Genomic DNA, 16,643 nt, shown 5'->3' on the forward strand with positions numbered 1-16,643 from the left:
TCAAAAGTTCAAGCTCATCATTAGTAGCCATTTCCTGTACTGCTTCCTGAGGGGCCCCTCCAGAGTTCAGTTGCCTACTTGCAACTATTATGTGACCCTGCTCTGACCCTCAGAATAGTTACACATATGCCACAAAGGTCCTGAATTACAGCTAAGGGAGACAAGCAGGAGCCAGGCTGAAAGTTCAAATCCAGTGACACATTAATCAGCCCCTAATTCATTATTGTCATTTGGGGCAGGGCAGGTGTTGTAACTAATTTTGCAACAATGAAAGCACGTAGCAAGTGCAAAAGATCACTAATCAGGAAGCACTAAGGAAGCAGGTGCCAGCTAAAAAAATATTCTGTGACACATTAATCAGCCCCAAATAAATTCAGGTCACTTGAGGCAGGGAAGGTGTGCTTTGCTTTGCCACAATAATGTACACTGGACAACCAGAGGGTGCTGTGATGAAACAGAGGGTGGCATGGGTGAGCCATAGGGTGGCATGTGGTGACAGAGGGTGGCAGTGATGAAGAAGAGTGTCCCAAACAGGCTGGACACGTAGAAACAACAAGTTCGCAAAACTTGCGACCCGACAGGTAAGTTCGCGTTTGCGAAATTGTACAAAAACCCTCGCGACCTGGCAGAAACCCGCGCGAACACACAAAAAAAAAATCCGCAAATTCGCGAGAATTCGCGGATTTTGCGGATTGCGAGTTTGCAAATCCGCAAAATTCGCGAACGCGAGATTCGCAAAATTCGCCCATGCTTACTCTACCCACGCCTAAAGCAAGACCAGCTGCCAAAATTCAGACTAAGCTGAAAGTAACAACTCTGAATATACGATCCCTACAAAAGCATCCCCTTGAAGTTTTCTCACTTCTCCAGGATGGGGACACCTACATCTTGGCACTCACTGAAACTTGGTTAGGAGAGACTTCTGTCCCAGATATCATTGCCTCCCCTAGTAGGAGATTATGATGTCCTGTGCCACAACCTTAGTGGAAACACCAGAGGTGGGTGAGTGGCCATCTTCTTTAAAAAAGAGCTAACAGTTACCAAAATACTAGCAGAGAATATTGATCTAGCAGATATACTTGGGAAAAAAATCGCCTTCAAAAGCTCCTGCCTTGCCCTCTTGACAGTATATCGCCGCGCTTTAACGATCTCTTTTCAGACATAATCTCTGACCTCTGTACACGGTACCAAAGACTTCTAGTGGTTGGAGACTTCAATTACCACTGGGATAAAACTCCTAAGACCCAGTGGCCCTCCATCTCGAGACACTTATGAACACATTTGATCTCCAACAACTAGTTGATGGCCCCACACACACTAAAGGCCACACCTTGGACCTTGTATGGACCTCCCAACCACGAGCTAATCTGACAGACATCTCCCCATGCGTGTGGTCTGACCACTCCCTAATCTGTTGCTGGGTCCCAATAGATACCCACTTAACCAAACCTCTTCAAATATGGAAAACGGTGCAAAACTGGAACAAAAATTGAGCCCGCAATCCTAGTTGAGTCTCTCCTCTCCTCCTCCCCCACCAAATTGAAAAGGGTAACCTAGATCAGGAATGTGAAGCACTCACGAATAGCCTACGCATAGCAATAGACCACGTAGCACCCGAGCGAAGGCAAAGGATCAAAGACAAGGGAAAGTGAGCTCCTTGGTTCAACCACTCACTAAGAGAAAGTAAGAGAAAGCTGTGCCACGCGGGAAGACGATGGCGCAAAACTAATGACCCAGTCGAACAAGTGAAATATAAGTCACTACTCAATTCCTACAAAAAAGGCATCATGACTACTAAAGCCGAATACTATGAGACCAGAATTAGCACAACCTTAAACAAACAGAAAGAGACCTTCAGAATTCTGAAGGAACTCAGCCAAAAACCAGAACAGAAACCTCCTGACAACTCGATTGACTGCAACACGTTTCAATCTTTCTTCTTGCAGAAAGTGAGGGACATTCTCTCAGACATAGACAACACCCCTATTAATCATAACCTCCTACCCTTCTCCCAAGCTTCACCTCCTGACAAAGTACTTACCTGCTTCCCCAAACTGGATACAGCTTCCCTTACGCTACTCATGAATCGGACTAAATCAGGATCCCCCGCAGACCCCTGCCCCCCTAAAAATTTTCAAATGGCCCTTCCTGGCCTAGAAAGTCAAACTACTATTATGCTAAACAACTCACTTCAGACTGGGTATCTGCCATCGTGCCTAAAGGAAGCAAGAGTCACACCCCTCCTGAAGAAGCCAGGTGCTGATGTGGCCACCCTTAAAACTATAGGCCTATCTCCCAGCTACCCTTCTTGCTAAGGTCCTAGAACAACATGTTCTGAAAACACTCTCATCCTTCCTGGAGTACCACCATCTCCTCCAGGAGCGCCAAGCTGGGTTTAGAGCACATCATAGCACCGAGCTGGTCATGCTAGCAGTACTTGATGAGCTTAGAGCCATGGCTGACAGTAAAAGACCCTGTGCCCTTATCCTATTAGACCTATCAGCGGCTTTCGATACTGTCAGCCATGCTCAACTAGTGGACAGACTCGCCTCCTTGGGTATCAGGGGCCAGGCATTCCTGTGGCTCGAATTGTTTCTATCTGGCAGGTCCTAAAGGATACAAATAGGAGAGCTGGATTCTGATAAAGGCGTGCTCAGCTGTGGAGTCCCCCAGGGCTCAGCCCCTATCCCCACTCCTTTTTAATGTCTACCTGCAACCTCTGATCCCAGCCTTAGCCAACATGGGCTGTAAAATCTACAACTATGCGGATGACACCCAACTGCTCCTCAGCATTGACAACACCCCACTCTCTCAAGCTCGGGCACAAAACATCCTCAGATTTGCCATGAGTACGATGACAGCTAACTCACTAAAATTCAACCCCGACAAGACAGAGATCCTGGTCATCCCTACAACAGTTTCCCCCTGGGGGGACCTTTTCTGGCCCCAAGAGCTGGGTCTCACTCCCTGACCCGTGCGAGTCGTGAAGAGCCTTGGCATAAAAATTGATGCCGAGCTCTCCATGGCCAACCAAATCTCTTCTGTGGTCGGTACCTGCACTGGCCTGATTAGGCAACTGCGGAAACTGGTTCCCCTTCTCTCCACCTCCACACTCCAGACGATCGTTTCGGCCACTATCGTCTCGAAGTTAGATTACGGTAACGCCCTATACATTGGCCTCCATCAGAAACTGGCAAACAGGTTACAGGGGGTCCTTAACGATGCAGCCAGGTTGATCCTTAGACTCCCGAGAAGGTCCCATGCCACGCCGATACTGCATAAACTGCACTGGCTTCCTATAAGGCAAAGAGCGAAATTCAAGGGCCTTTGCATCGCCCACAAAGCAGTCTATGGCCTAGCCCCTACCTACATAATAGAACACCTGGAGGCTTATCCCGGAACACTCTCTGCGATCCTCTGAGGCTTGCCTTCGGTCTTGTCCACATTACAAACTCACCTCAAAAGGGGGCAAAGACTTTTCCATCCTTGTTCCCTAACTCTGGAACCAGCTACCTGAGCAACTCCGAAAGGAACCCAACCTTCCCCAGTTCAGGAAACAGATCAAAACAATCTTGCTTAGGGAAGTCCTAACCTTAATTCCTCACCTGACACGACTGTCGTCTATGCAGCTACGCCCTCCCCCTGTTGTGCTAAGAGACCTAACAGTGATTTAGCTCTATATAAATACCAATTAACAATAACAATTAAAAATAACCATATGATATCAGGAGGTACTAACCAAATCTAGCAAAACAATTGATGAGCCTCTGTTATGTTATGCAATTTCTAATTGGTATAGCACAACAAATCATACCCGGAGGTATATGGTGGTGCCGAGCCAGCACAGAAACATCACACCAGCTAGAACAACCAAGTCATCATAAGTTTGTTAAACTGTGAATCAAGGCAGCTCAGCAGATTTAGGCTTTAAATAATAATTACTGGAATGAATCCCATTTAGATGTCCAAAGTGGGAAATTCATCAGGATGAAGAGACTGGTTGAATCACTGAATATTTCAGAAAATGGTACTTCGTGAGGTTTTTCAGTTGCTTAGTTTGTGTGAGAGGTACTGTGGCTATTCTTCGTTTTGATTGGTTTTAATTGGTATAATCTATTCCGATTTCTAAACAGGAATTTTTGTTGTAGGCGAGGAAGTGGGCAGGCCTGGAATGCTGCTGTTCAGGCAAGTGTTTTTGTTTGTTTTAATTATTGTCAAATCAATTTTTAATAGCGGGATGGAGGCGGGTGGAGCGGAGTTGGGTCCCAACTCCGTGGGACCCAACTGCACAGTTTATATCCCCGTTCTTTTACTGGTTGGCAGATGCTGATGATGAGAACGTGAGGATACAGGCGAGTACCAGCCTGTTATATCCTCCCCCAGGTGTTGCTCCCGTGAGGCTCTGCCAACATCCCTCCCACTTTTTTTGGAAGGTCTGTTCCTCTGAGAAAGGTTTAGTGAGGTGTGGGATCAGCACGTGGGTTTCATGCACACACTTTATTTGTTTTATATTTTTATCTTTTTACTCTGCAAAGTGGTGACTTTATTTAGCACATGTAGATAGAAGGTTGTACTACACCCTCTGTTGACTAGATTAACATACAACAAGTAGGGGTCTCCGACCCCATAGTGCATAAGGGCAGGCCACTGATTGTTTAAGACGCATTACAATGAGAGCCATGAGGTGTGCCCCAACTGGGGCATGCCAACCCTTATGGGGGACACAGTGGGACCAGACACCATTGTAAAATGGCCACCTGGCAAGCCTCCCAATTTGTTGACAGACTGGGCTACAGAGGGCATCAATTAAAAGGCAGCAGAGATTGAGGCTCTGCGTTTTGCCTGCTCATCTAGCCCAAATTCTGTCCATTGCCTCAACTAGCAACTGAGGGGGCGCAGCAGGTGCTGCTGCGGAAGTATCAATTGTCTTTTCACCGCTGCTGCATTGTGCCACATCATTGTGCTAAGTCCTAAGACAGGGACCTACAATGGTGGGAAATCAGTGCTTCTTGTTGGAAAAGGGATGCATGGCCGGTTGACCCTGCAAACTTCGACTCAGCAGCTACTTCCCTTGGCCTGTAGCCAGCGCTTTTAGTTTGGAGCACTGTGGCATCTTTTCCCTTCCCCTCAGGGCAATTATGTTACCACTTACAGGCTGGTGCAATTAGCAGAACAGAAATATGACCTCCTCTCTTTGTTTCTGGCACTCTTGGGCATTTTTTCATTGGGAGCTCTCTAGCGTTCCTTTGCTTTATCCAGGGTAAATGAAATTAACATTTACGGGCCGACACTATTACAGGAACACGCGTGCAGCTTTTTCCCATTGTTTCTGAGCTACCTTAGGGGCTTTTTCTATTTGTGGCAATTTTCCATCGTACCTAAGAGCTGGGTCTAGGGTTGTCTTCCTAGCTTTTTTGGCCCAAAGGCTGCCAGGTTTCCTAAGTATTTTTACACCTTGTACGACACCTTGCCAATTGTTGACTGATCCTTGGTCAGGGCTAGTTTTCTCAGGGGAATATTTTCTTTCTTAACCCTTGGTGGTGTTCAGACTTGTACAAACAATACCAACCAAGTGCCAGGATAACTGAGATAAGAAGTCGAAAAGGTGGGATTGTTCATGGGGCGGATGATTTTCTCTGACTTGTTCAGTGTTTTCTGCCTGTGTGGCTCGGTATTGTGGGGTTCATGTCGCCAAGGCAACCAAGAGAGCGACTTGCAACAGCAGAGACAGGGATATGGTATTGAGGAGGATGAGTTCTATGGATGAGTTTCTGGTGCTACTGCGTCCAGCTTTGGTGGGGGACAATGGGGTTGGTGCAGCGATGGCACAGGCTCCAGCTATGGTGCCAGAGATGCCTAAGAGGACAGGAATCCTTCCAAAGGCAGCCTTTCCCCATCTCCAAAAAAAGGTGATGAAGACTTAGACTGATCAGGGGAGCTCACCTGCTGTACCCGATCCAAGGGTCAGAGCCTCCGCTGGGCAACCAGCACAGGTCCAGGCAGGCTGGCCGTCAGGCAACACAAATATTTTCCAGAATGTGGATGATTGTGTAGCTGTGGATGGGGCAGCCATTATCCCTGGACCTAGCACTGGAAGAGATCAGTGCTCCACCTCCCCGAGGGCCCAATCAGAGCTAGTAGCAAAGCACACAAATGTGTTGCCTTGGCTCTCCAAGATTGGTGAGCTCAACAGTTTGGTGTTGGGGGTGTAGTGGCAGGGTGACAATATGGGAAGGGAAAGGAGGTTAGTGGTGCAGTTTGGGTCTGTGAATCAGGGGCATCACCATTCTTAACAGCCAGATGCCCAAGTAGGCGCTGCCTCAGTCTCCCAGTCGGCGGTGTCTGGAAATCCTATGGGCATCACAGTCCATCCCCCTTAGCATGGGCTATGGTGACCATAGCAGTGCAGGAAGCATCGGCGAATTTTGCGAATTTGCGATCTGCGAATTTGCGTATTTGCGAATTCGCGATCCGCAAAATTCGCGAATTTGCGGATTTTTGTTTTTTTGCGTGTTCGCAGGCTTTTTTGCGTGTTCGTGGGGTTTTTTGCGTGTTTGCGGGGATTTTTGCGTCTTCGCGAGCCGCTTGCATAGCGAAGTTACCCATGCAGTCGTTTATGGGAGAGGGAGAGAGAGATAGATAGATAGATAGATAGATAGATAGATAGATAGATAGATAGATAGATAGATAGATAGATAGATAGATAGGTAGATAGATAGATAGATAGAGAGAAAGAGAGGGAAAGAGAGAGGGAGAGAGAGAACGAGAGAAAGAAAGAGAGGCCGGATCTCTGAAGGGCCAGATTCCTGAGTTGCCCCTACAGAACATACAGCTTTTTATTTTTAGCAAAATGCATATGAAAATTGTGCTGTAAAGGTCTCTTTTAGTTTAACCCCTCCTGACAACTCAAAATGGGTGTATTTGCCATCCTCTCCCTTCTTCCTGTTTTTTATATCTGTAAGTGCTTCCTGATGAGGTTTAATTCCTTGGACAGGTGCCTCGTTGCCTACTTGTAACTATTCTCTGACCCTGCTTCAAGGGTCAGAGCACGGTCAGAGAATAGTTGCAAGTAGGCAACGAAGCGCCAGGAAGCAATTAGCAGCAGGTGTCCAAGTTGAAGTTAATTTGTTTGTAACCCTTTTGTAAAAGGTTACAAAGAAATTAGGTTCAACTTTTGCACCTGCTGCTGTAACCCTTGCTTGGCTGAAAATTCGTCCCCGCTGATTCGCGGATTTTACCGCGATTTCGCGAGATTCGCGGATCGCGAAATCGTGGAAAATCCGCAAATTCGCCCGCGAAACGGATTTTACGCCCACCCTTAAGTGCAGCCAGACAACAGCAAGGAAGTGGCCGCTTCCAGTACCATGTCTGCAGGTACAGCACTACCTAATATGGGTTTGGGTGGACTGTGGTACAAGCAGGATCAGTTAGGAGGGCATCTTCCCACAGAAGTGAAAGAAAATATCTGGAGTGGGCGTCTATGGAAATATTTGACTTGGTGAGAGCGGGGAAGGGAGGAGGCCAAGCACTGCAAAAAGTGTTCTCATTCAAGGGATTGCTCCCATGCCCCTCACAGGCAGAAAGTTGAGGACACACTAATAAACTTGGTCAAATGTTTCACTATTTTTAGTGCAGTTACTGTGAAGTAATTCGCCGAGCAAGTGGCTCAATTATACTGTTATTAAAACAAAATTGTTTGCAATTGGGTAACACTAAACAAGGGCTTCAGCTCAACCAAAGACTCTATCATCTACTGCCCCTGCCTGCTCCAGACTTGCAATGGGCCTGTGTGTCTGCGGTCAGCAACTCCTGCTCTGATTTTATTTTGTTCAAATCTGTTTTTATTTTTCAATTTTACAAATATTAACAGTTTTTAAGGATTGATATGTCAACAAAAGTTACATTATCTGATTTGCTTCATAGTCATACATAGAATTGCGCACTACATAGGATTTGTTATCTTACTTGCATATGAAATATTTTGATTGCCTCATTTCCATAAGTAATAATGCGTATGTCAACTTGTACTGTTACTGTCTTTAATGGGAGAAACAGCTTTGTTGCTTCTACATACGAGACGTACTGCAGAGAGCTCACATATACATTATACTTTAGGTGCTTCAACCTGTTATACTGACATTGTATTTCTGTTGGTCAACCCCATGATATCAGAAGGTGGGAGGAGAGAAAAAAGGGGCAAATGAAAAAATGTTACAGGAAAGACATGACCCAACTTTTAGATCTCCCCAACCCCCCATCTCCCTCTCAGCCCTTCCCATTGTGTAGACAGCATGCACATTTGTAAGCAATTGCTTCATCAAACCTTGTTAGTATTGTGAGGCTGACATTTAGGGGCTTATTTACAAGGCCCTTACGCCACTTTTGCATCATTTTTAACATGGGAAAAGTGACGCAAAAGCTGTGCAAGGGGATTGTAAGTCTGCGCCTTAGTTTTTAACAGACCTCACCCCTGCCTGGTATTGTGTTGTATGCTGGGTCTTCTCGTCCGCCCCTGCTTTGGGTGATGGTGTCTCGGTTTCTCATTTCCAGCTCTATCTCATTTTGAAAGTCATGTAGTGTTGTGTTCCAGTGAATAGCGATAGGTATCTAGTGGATCCCCAGGGTGTCCTTCCTATGTAATGCAATACTTTCGATGTTGGCCCAGACCAACATCGATTGCCTCCAAGCCACAAGTGGGGGGGGGGGTGAAAGCTGGTGATTTCCACCTCTTAGTGTTTAGGCATTTTGCTACTAGCATGTCCAGGTCTAAGAACCGAGTGGTGACTTTAAGTCGCTCACTTCTATAGAACAGACCCAAGATGCATACATCCCATGTGAGTGTCACTTTAAGCCCAGTGCAACTGGATAGCTGGGTGGTGACTCCTTGTCACTAGGTGATGAGGAATGGGCAGGCCCATATCCTGTGTAGAAGATCAGCATCTGGTGTATGACATCAGGGGCAAATGTACAGTTCAAGTATCAATTTATTTTGGATAGGGTGAGTTAGGCTCTCTAGGTATTGTAATATTGGATGAGGCGAAAGCGGGGATTGCGAGGGATTCAGATTGGGCTCTCTAGGATGGCCACCCATTTCTTGTTGGTGTAGGGATGGGCCAGATCTGTATCCCAAAGTTGTTTCAAAGTGAATACTGATGTTGCTGTGCGCAGGCGCAGCGATGCAGGGAACCATTTTGTGAGGTGTCTACTAGATCCAAGAACATATAGGTAGTGGACTGTTAGGTGTGCCTGTTTCTTCTCCGACATTTCACCTCACTTGTCACCCAGTGCTGCTATCAGCAAAGCACGGAGCAGGAATTGACCAATGAGCATGTCATAAGTCATTAGGGCACCGTCTCGATAGAGGTTGCCCAGGATTTGTATGCTTGCTTCCTAACAGAAAATCAGTTCTGCAGATGTTGTGATGGTGCAGCCTCTAGGGGTGCCGAGTAGGGGCAGCGCCAGCGAATATGGCACAGTAGCCCACGTGGTGTATAGGCTTCTACAGTAGCAACGGTACACTACTTCTAGGAGCACTGATTCCGTTGGTCTCCCATGAACGAAGGGATGAAATAATTGGAGTAGCACCTAGGGTGCCCAGGCTGGTAACAGCGTGGCCGTGTCAGACTGGCGCTTCCCAACCAGCCATTTGGTCACCAATTGAAGTTGGAAGACAAGATAGTATTGCTCCATGTTGGGGACTGCCAGCCCACCATGGTTGGTAGGTAAGTATAGCTTAGAGAGTGCCACTTAGCAACTGGAGTGATTCCAGATACATTCTCTCATGGCACTCTCAAACCTGTGTGAAGAGAAGAGGTGCAATCTAGAGGGGCATAGTAGCAAAATAGTACAGTAGCCATGGTAATACTACCATCTTGTGAAGCACCACTCGACCCATGACTGACAGTGGAAGTATGCACTAGTATGTTATCTGTGACCCGATAGCCATTATAGCTCTTCTGAGATTGCCTTCTAACAGGTCTGCTGGTTGGTGACATATTATAATTCCCAGATATTCCCAGAATATGTTAGCCTGCCATATGATAGGAACGTCATTGAGTTAAAAGTGGGACCAGGACATTCCATCTCAAATGGAAATAAACAGGACTTGACCCAGTTGACCCATACGCCAGAGAGGGAGGCAAAGTTGTGAGTCTGGGCCAGTTCAGTGGGATTTAAAGCAAGTGCCACCAACTCCTGCTCTGATACCAAGATGATGCAAAGAGAGCCCAGGCTGTGGACCCTGGTCCCAGAAAACCCTGTGGTCACCCAACAGACCATATCATCTTCGGATACTGGCATTTATTGACAGTGTAATAGAAATTGAGAAAGGAGCATTTCTTGGATGATGACTTTAGCTGCGAAGTGCTCCCATATCATTTATGATAGCACCAGCCAGTTCTGAATTTTAGCAGGTTGTTTTTTTCTTGCACTTTTACAATGATAAAAGTGTATTTTCAAGTCCAGGAATGTAATGCGCTGCTAAAAAGCTCGGACTAGCCGAAGGTGATATATGTGAAAGAGTGGCCACCAGGGAGCTACGGGCCTGCCACAATCTTTGGAGGGGCTGAGTCCCTGAAATCATGCAGGGCCCTTGCGTGGCATTTTATGATGCATGAGATCTTGTTCATTAGCACTGTTCTTGGAAACTTTTAGAGGCATTGCCACTATATGGGCCATCTGGTGGCATACGGAGTTACGTGCCTTATCAGGATTAGAACATAAATGCAGTATGCTTTGCCTACAATTGTTAATAAAAATATGTAGCTAATAGGGGTCCAAAACCTTCTATGTGTCAATATAAATTTAGTTTGGGCCAGGACATATGCAGGGGAAGTGCTTTGTAACCCCAGGTGCAAGGAAACTGTAGTGTTCAATGAACGGATGACAGCATGACATTAAGCAGGTAAGGTGACGTTTATCAATGAAGACCTCATCCAACGGCCTGGGAAGTCCAACTGCCGCTCTCTCAAAACTCTCTGTAACCAACCTTCACTTACAACGTTCTAAGTTCTGTGGCTGATCTCACCATGCTTGAGATTCCATGCCACAGAAACACCGACATGTTCGAACTGTAACCACGGGTTTGGGGACCTTTCACATATGATCTTTTACTTCCTATTCCTAGCAATGTACAGGTAGGACAAATTTGAGTTCATCTACATGCTTTTTTCAATTTATTCCCAAAGAGAATTCCTGTTCCTTCTAACGCGTCCCTTTGATCCACACTTTATTTACTAGATCTTTTTACTTAAATCAACAGGTAAACTCACCCTTAGTAACTGGAAAAATACAGCTGCTCTTACATCAACAGTCTATTGGAACAGGATCTCATTCATCTGGGGTGCCGATAACATTTCACTTCAGACCACCCGTTGGAAAGCGAAATCAAGGGCAATTTGGTCCACACTGGATAATTGTATGGCTAACACAAAACCCCTGTGAACAATGCCCCCTTCTTCCATCCATGCCTTGAGGAGCTAATAATAGTAAAGATAGTGGTAAAAGAAACACACACTACGACAGCGCTTCAGATTTTAGACACTATTCTGACTGGTGCAATGTACGGTCGGGATGCACCGCGGATTTTTAACTTGAGCTGGTTATGCAATGAGTTCCCTCGATGTAGTCCCTTTTATTATTATTATTCCTGCTATGCTTTTCTTATTATTGGCATACAATTACTTTATACATAAACTTTCCTAATCCCACGAATTGATTGACCAAATACCAGCGACTATGTATTAATTGTATAGGACAGGCATGATAATCAGTAATGAATTCTTGCACTCCGTGTACACACATGTATTCATGTATTATTTTCTTTATGTATTTTTTACTGTTTTGTTATAAAATCTAATAAAGGTTTTTGAAATAAAAAAAAAACGTAGATGAGAGCGCGGTCCCTTAAAAGAACAGGGCCTGGGGCAAACATGGCCAGCTGCCCCTTACCTTGTCACAGCTCTGGGCAGCTAACAAGAAATCCAGGCTACCAACTGATCTCCAGAGCCCGTTTTGTAAACGTTTTCACACTCCGAGCGTTATTATATATTCTTTGCAAGCCTCAAATCAGTTGGCGACGAGAAACACCCCGGGAACAAGCCACCTGCTGGATGCTTTTCAAATTCCCTGCATATTTTGTCGCGCATCACGTACCCCGGGAATAATGGAGAATTCATAACGAAGGATGACGTGTCCACCTTTGCCCTGCCTCGGTGGGAGGCACTGTTTCCAATTGTTATTATTCAAAGCGATCGCTTAATTGTATTCTGATGAGATCAGGTGAATCAGTGAGCTCGTCATGTCCGTCTAGACTTCCCGGGAGCAAACACCGTGGGTGGGCTGCAGTGTGAGTGTCAAAAAGTCACCAGCTCTTGAAGTTTCCGTATTTTTAACATTTGTCGATATGCTAATGAATTCTTATGCTTCTTATCACTGGAGATGTGCCTCACCGGCGTAATTAAAATTACGCCAGAGTATTTGACGTAATTGTGGTAACTCTGCCTTACTCTTTGATGCGGAACTACAGATAATTAGGTGATCCCTCCTGCTTGCGTAGTTATGAGTAACCTATGGGGGATGGGTAGATCCTACCACTAGAGCATATTTAGCAAGCGCAAGTGTCCTCTTGCTATTTTTGGTCTACTGCATGTAGCGCTATTTCTTAGTGCAAAATGCATCCTGGTGTCCAAATTGAACCTGAGGGTGCCTTTTGCACTAAATAAATAGTGCTAAATTGTGGGAGTAAGTTCTAAGAAGACCCTGTCCCCAATAGCACATTTAGGGGCTTATTTACAAGCCCCTTGTGCTGCCGGTGCGTCTCTTTTTCCCATTTTAAAAGTGACGCTCCGGCCGGTCAAGGGGCTTGTAAATAAGCCCGGTAGTGAGCAACTGCACGTGTCTGAGATTTGTGTTCTGTCGCTTTTAGTGCTATTTCTTAGAGCAAATTCAATTCTTGTGCCAATTTTGGATGCACAGAGACATTTTTGTGCCAAAAGAATGGCGCTAAACACAGAATTATTGTTCTTGCGTAATTGAACGTAATCTTGCAAAGTTCTCTGGTAATTCAGAGTGATTCCACTACACTGAATTACGCAAGCTATGCCTGCCCTTGCTCATTTAGGCACATTGGAGAACTGGCGCACATAGGGCCATATTACCAAGATGTGCGTTAAAAAAAACACATCGCACATTTCCCTATCGCCGGCTATCGCCGGATTTTATCGCCGTGTTAGCGCGTCATTATCAACACGCAACACGTAGGTGATAAAAAATCAAGCGATAGGCGGCGATAGGGAACATTTGCGCATGAAAACAAGCGTTGTTGTCACACACTAATGAGTGCCTTGATAATATGGGGGGGTGGATTCAGCTTTATGATCCACACCCCCATGTTATCAATGCCTAACACCTGATCAGAGCAGGCGTTGGGAGACCTGCGATAAACAAGTTTGTCGAGGGTCTCCTTCTCCCAACGCCTGCCTTGGTAATAGGGTGTTACCAACTCCAACCACATTTTACATGTGGTTGCACGTGGGAACGCCCACTCTGCATGTCATTAGCGATGTTTCTCGCTGACATGCAAAGTGGGCTTGAGGCAGGCGTTAGCATGCCCTTGTTAATAGGGCGCTAGAAGTATCGCCGCTTTCTCGGCACAATTCGCCGAGAAAGCGGCGATACTTCACCTTGGTAATATGGCCCATAGTATTTAAATGAGCTGCCCAGGATCACAAGTTTGGTTAAGTGGGGAGGTTAACATTGCGACTCACTACTTCTAATTCCAATTTTCACAACTGAGGGACATATTAACTAGCTCTTGCGCCACCAGTGTGTCACTTTTTCCCATATTAATAGTGACGTACCAGCGGTGCAAGGGGCTTGTAAATATGCCCCTTATCCTCTAGAACACACATTTGGTATTAGTGCTCATGCACCGCCACTTTTCCCACATCTAACCAAATCTGCATCAGTGCGATTCCTTATAAGTACAAGCCCTTTGCCCTTGCTGAATCTCTAAGAAAAGCTAACTATGTGTCTCAAAGGTGAAGGCACCTAGGCATCTGGTCAGTGACGACCACATCATAATGAATTTAGGGGGCAAATTGGTACGATCCGGGCTTTTGGTTGTAGGGACTCCAGCTTTGGATATGAGCACTGATTCATTCACTGCACCATACTGTATTCGATCAACTTTTATTTTTCAATAGTAAGGCCACAGAACTCTTTCAAAATGCAAGAATTTGTGTACTTGCTAATTCATCCACCATCTGCTGCACAATATGCCCTTTTTAACAAAACATTGTTTGGGAGCTGAAACGGATCAAAAGTTACTTCCAAAAGAAGATGGGATGCAATGCAGTGACAACCACTTTGCAAAGATGAAGTGGCTACTTTTCAACAGTCCGTTGCTGTTCTCATGCATTAAACAGGTGACAGCTTTTCCCAAATAATAGAAGTGCCCCAAATTAATGGACTTGGAAAAAGGCTTTTAGCTTCAGCATGAAAAAAAACCTTACATAATTAAATAAAGTGCCAACATGATGAAAAGAAGGACTCCTTTTCTGTTCTGAAAATACTTTTCATCATTGCTTACTCCTCTTACCGCAGATAATCCTTATCTGAAAGCTTTATTTATATCAAGAGGGCTCTCAAAGTTTAGAAGAATGCCAAACATTATCCATCTCTTTCTGGGGCCTGATCGCGAAACATTTTTAACAGGTGCTATTAAAGTAGTTCTTAACGCTGAACACCTTTTATCACCATATTATGAAAACAAGATTCTGGAGCTGGTAATGTGTGACAAGAATGTTTGTTCACATTTGTTGTCTGGTATTTTTTAGCGCTGTAGAAGTGTTGTTTAGTTTTTTTTGTACTACTGTCTTTTTGTGCTGCAGTATTGCAATGCTGTCGTCCTGCAGTTTTTGTGTTGAGATCTGGTTTGACTATTTTTTTGTGATGTGCAATTTGTTATGTTCTTTTCTGTAGCTTTTAGATTTTTGTTTGGTTGTTTATGTTAGATATGTCAACAAGTGCTGCTATATTTCCATACAGAAGCAGCACGCCTTGAAAGCTTCTCTGGCAAGCAAACATTTATCACTTTTCAATGTATATCTTTTAAAACACGCAAATGTAGGACATGCCATTAGTGCAACAAAAGAAAACTGTCTGTGCTTTTTTTACAGAATCACCAGCTGTTTGATGATGGTATGGTTTAGATGGCTACCATGAAGTGGTTCTGATGGAGGGAGTAACCCAACTATATACACTATTCCGACTATCTCCTCTGTCAGAGCCAAGCATCCACCTAAACCCGCCCGTGCACCCCCTTCTAAGAACAATATCCCTATCACTCTTCGTAGCCCAAGTGCCCCCGTCACCAAAACAGTCTTGACAGAGCTGCGCTGTCTGCTCCATAACTGCAGATCTGCAAGAAAACACAAACTTGAAATCTTCGATACAATCATCTTTCACAATATTGACATGCTCTTCCACACGGAGACCTGATTCAACAATACCTCACACTCTATGTTTGATCTCCTACTACCCACAGGCAATTCGATTTTTAGAAATGACAGAACTGAAGTTGGGGGAGGTGTTGCAGTCATCTTTAGAAACTCCCTTCAACTTAAGGCTTTTCCGATCAGCTCCTTCCGCACTTTTGAATGCCTATCTCTTGAGCTTCAATTACACCACCGCTCATCCCCCAGTTACATGCCGTTTACCTCCCACCTGGCAGCGGCCCTGCGTTTATGGAGGAACTCACTGACTTCATCAGCGACCAATACTCCCAAAGGGACAATCAGACCTTCGTGGGTGACTGCAATATCCACTGGGGCTTACCGCAAGACTCTTCCGCAAATTTGCTGGTCACCTTCCTCTCTGCAAATGATCTTATCCAACACTGCACAGAATCAACACACTCCAAGGGCTCAATCCTGGACCTTGTTATCTCTAAAGCAGGCATGCTTTCTATCACTACCCCTATTCATGTAGACTGGTCTGACCACCTCCTCATCCCATTCTCTCTGCACCTTGCGCACTCTATAACTCTTGGCCAACCTAAGAGGGCTACCTCCTGGTTTCGTGACACTAAAAATATTGACACAGTTTCCCTCTGTGATTCAGATTAGCTGTCACTTCCAAGACTAGACCCAAACCTAGATGTTGGCGAACTCACCTCCCAATGCCTCACAGTCCTTGCTTTGGAAATCAATAACGTCGCTCCGCCCCAAAGCAAAAAGAAAAGGCCCATTCCCTCAGCACCTTGGTTCAACAAATCCCTCTATGAAGAAAGGAAGCAACTAAGACTCCTGGAGAAACAATGGAGGCAAACACCCTCCACCGACAATTTGACTACGCTTCATTAAGCAAGATCCAAGCACCACAAGCATATCTTCCTTGGGAAAGCATTGCACTTCAGAACCCTCCTTGATTCATCCAAAAATAGACACAAAAAACTATTTGATCTCATCAAGAATACTAACTGCTCTCCCCCAACCTCCAAGCTGGAGGATTCTAAAAAGAAAGCAGCGGATTTCGCTATATTCTTCGACGAAAAAGTGAAATTACTGGTGGATCAGGTCACTCATCCTATCTCTCCAGAGGAGTGCAAATCACTAGTCATTTGGCAACATTTTTACCCCATC

The sequence above is a fragment of the Lissotriton vulgaris genome, chromosome 7 (assembly GCF_964263255.1).
Source record: "Lissotriton vulgaris chromosome 7, aLisVul1.2, whole genome shotgun sequence".
Classification (NCBI taxonomy): Eukaryota; Metazoa; Chordata; class Amphibia; order Caudata; family Salamandridae; genus Lissotriton; species Lissotriton vulgaris.